Source organism: Patagioenas fasciata, chromosome 5 (genome assembly GCF_037038585.1).
Source record: "Patagioenas fasciata isolate bPatFas1 chromosome 5, bPatFas1.hap1, whole genome shotgun sequence".
NCBI classification, from domain to species: Eukaryota; Metazoa; Chordata; class Aves; order Columbiformes; family Columbidae; genus Patagioenas; species Patagioenas fasciata.
The window spans coordinates 14,200,426-14,203,603 of record NC_092524.1 but is presented as its reverse complement, the minus strand read 5'-3'; positions in this window follow the sequence as shown (position 1 = coordinate 14,203,603).

Sequence of the window (3,178 nt, the reverse complement as noted above, 5' to 3'; positions counted from 1 at the left end):
GAAAGTATCTGCCAAATTCAATTATTCTACTGTGAGTCTGAAAGATGAGACTACATCTTCGGTATTATCAAAACGAATTGTTTGTTTAGAGCAAAAACTCAGTAGTTCTTTCCTTTGGTATATCTTCTGTTTCATCCATCTGTAGTAAAGCAGAACACTTTAAGGAAAAGGGAATCTAACATTTCTGTCTGCATCCCTTAGGGAATTTAATTTATCAGATAAATTGAAAATGGTGTGGACAAGCCACTCATCAGAATATTTTAGTGACTAACACTTTACTGAAAAAGGTTGAATGGAATTAACATTGTCCTTTTTTTGAGTCATGTGGTGCTGTGAAAGCCAAAGTCTCTGAAGTCAGTTGAAAATTGTTTGCATACAGAGTTTGTCCCTTAGTATAAATCTTCCTGTTCCTCACACCATTGAGTCTTTTACTGTATGGGCAAAGAGAAATTAGAAGGAAATGTAATTGATATGCAAAAAAGAGTGGCTCTGTGTGTTCTTCCTAGCCCTATACGATTGTAGTAGTTGCTCCTCTCTAGGGACTTCAAGTAACATTTATGGAAGTGATCATTGGGAAGGAATAACAAATAACACCAGCTATCTAGATACTGCTGGTTTTCACTTGCTTCAAAATGCTGTGAAACAGATTTTAAACATGTGAAAAAATGGGCATGTTAAAACTCTGATGTACCTGCAATGCTCCCAAGTCAGAGCCCTTTTTGAAAATAAATGTTTCTGCTTAACTTTCATCATCAGTGGAGCACTCAGAATTTTCATATGCACCCACTGTCCAAATACACTTTAAAGGCTGCTGAAGATTTGTCTTTTCTGACAATATCTATATGTCCAGGATAGAGCTATATCACAATACTGTCTGCTGCCACCACATCAGAAAGATTTTTCCTCCTGCAAAAACATTGTCATTGATTTGTGTCCTGACAGTATATGTTCCAAATGTGTGATAATTCATTACCCCTCTTATTTACAGGAGCCTATAGGGAGATTAATCAGATCCATTGCAGCCAGTTTGTATGTGTTCTGGTGACTTGTGTTACTTAAAACGCAGGCAGCGTGTCTCCTTGGCAATGCTGATTTTTGCTCATTTTAGCTACTGGAAGATCTTTACTGTGCAAAAGCACATAGAAATGCGTATTTGCTTTGTCCATGTACTAGGCTCATGAATTATTAATTGTGCATCAGTCACAGCCTGTTGGCTTTGAGAGACTGCAATAAACGCAAAAATAAAATGGAAATTCATTACACTCTTTTACCTGTTCAACACCAACATCTTGTGTCTTACATCAGGTCTTTAAAATTAATGTAGTGATCTTTTCAAGCTACACACTGTATTAACAAACTTTAAACTATCCGGCAACTTTGCCAAGAACCTACTGTGCACTCTGTTGATACTGAAGTTGACTTTACCATTTTGGTATTCATTCTCTTGTAATAAATGACATTAAGTTGCAGGTGCAGTACTGCAGTAATTGATTTACATTTTGACTTTGAGCTTAGAAATTTGTAGCCCAAGCATCAGGATATTTTTAATAGTGTGAGATAATAAATTTTAAATAAATTAACCTAAGCATGAAAGATTATGTCCTCTTAATATCATGATATTTATGATAGGTCTGAGACTGTCATGGAATTGTGGTATCCTGCCTAGTGGCAGGACAGTGTCCTTCACATTAGGACAGTGGCTGTGACATACCGACAGAGTGTGCCAGGAAGACAAATATGCCTTTCTACTGACTTTACTCCACCTTCCTTCTTTTTCTGGATGCATAACAGGTGCCTTTTTCTGTTCTAAGTAATGCATCATTTCTAAAGCATTTGGGATCCAAAGTGGGAAGGCTTAGAACAAATGCCGTGTATAATGCTGTTAATTTACTGGAAGTAAGTTCTGTACAAAAGACTGAAGCCTTTGTTTGAATGAAAAGCTGAGGGAAGCAAATGTAAGGCTGTATGCTGTCGATAAATAGTTCAGTGAGTGCCTGGAGTGTGATAGTCATAAATGTTCCTGTATATGGCACTGTTAAAACTAGTATGTGTATCATACAAAATCATGCCATGTATATTATGTAGATTGGCAAGAACCACCAGGGGTCATCTAGCCCTACTTCTTGCTCAAGTCCAGTTAGACCACGTTGCACAGAGCCATCTCCAGTCAAGCTGGAGTATCTCCAAGGATGGTGATGCCACATAGATTTTTGGCAACTTGGCCCAGTGTTTTACTACCATCAAGGTGATTTTTTTTCTTTGTATTGAATTGGAATTTTCCATATTTCAGCTTGTGTCCATCGCCTCTTGTCATGTCACTGCGCAGCACTGCGAGGAGCCTTGTTCCATCTTCCCTGCTCCCTCTTCATAGGCAGTTGGAGGCAGCAATAAGCTCTCACCTTCACCTGCTGTTCTTCAGGCTGTGCAAACTCAGCTCTCTCAACTTCTTGTATATCAATGCTGCAGCCTCCGAGTTGTCTTGGTGAGTCTGCTGGACTTGCTCCACTGTTTCAGTAGCTGTCTTGTACTGGGAAGACCAGAGCTGGAGACATTGCTCCTGATGCAGTCTCACAAGTCCCAGAAAGAGGGACATTATCAGGTCCCTCAATCTGCCGGCGATGCTCCTGTTGAGACAGCTCAGGATGCTGTTGGCCGCGTTTGCTGCCAGGGCACTCTGCTGGCTCATGATCAGCTTGTTGTCCCCAGGGACCTCTACTTTTTTTTCTTCAAATATGCTTTCTAGCCAGCTGGCCCCCGGCCTGTACTATTGCATCGGGTTATTCCATCTCAGATGCAGGACTCTGCATCTTAATGTATTGAATTATAATTATAGAATTCAACATTTTGAGTTATAATTTTGTGCTAGTAAGAATTAACAGCTTTGAGTTTGTCATTTGGGAATAGCAGTAGCATGCCTTCTGAATAGCCTAAATAACGCAGAATTATGCATAATATCACCCTTATTTTTGGATAGTAAGTTTAGCAAAATCACCTAAAGCCGTTGACATATCAGGTGCATCCTGGGATAAATAAACTACAGAAATCACTGTAAATTACCAGAGAAGGGATAGTGAATTGTTTTCTGAGAGCAAATAACTTTTAGACTAGTGATGCTTCGTTTTTGTTTTGTACATTTATAAATAAAGTAGGCTATGGTCCTTCAGAAAGAAAAGCAACA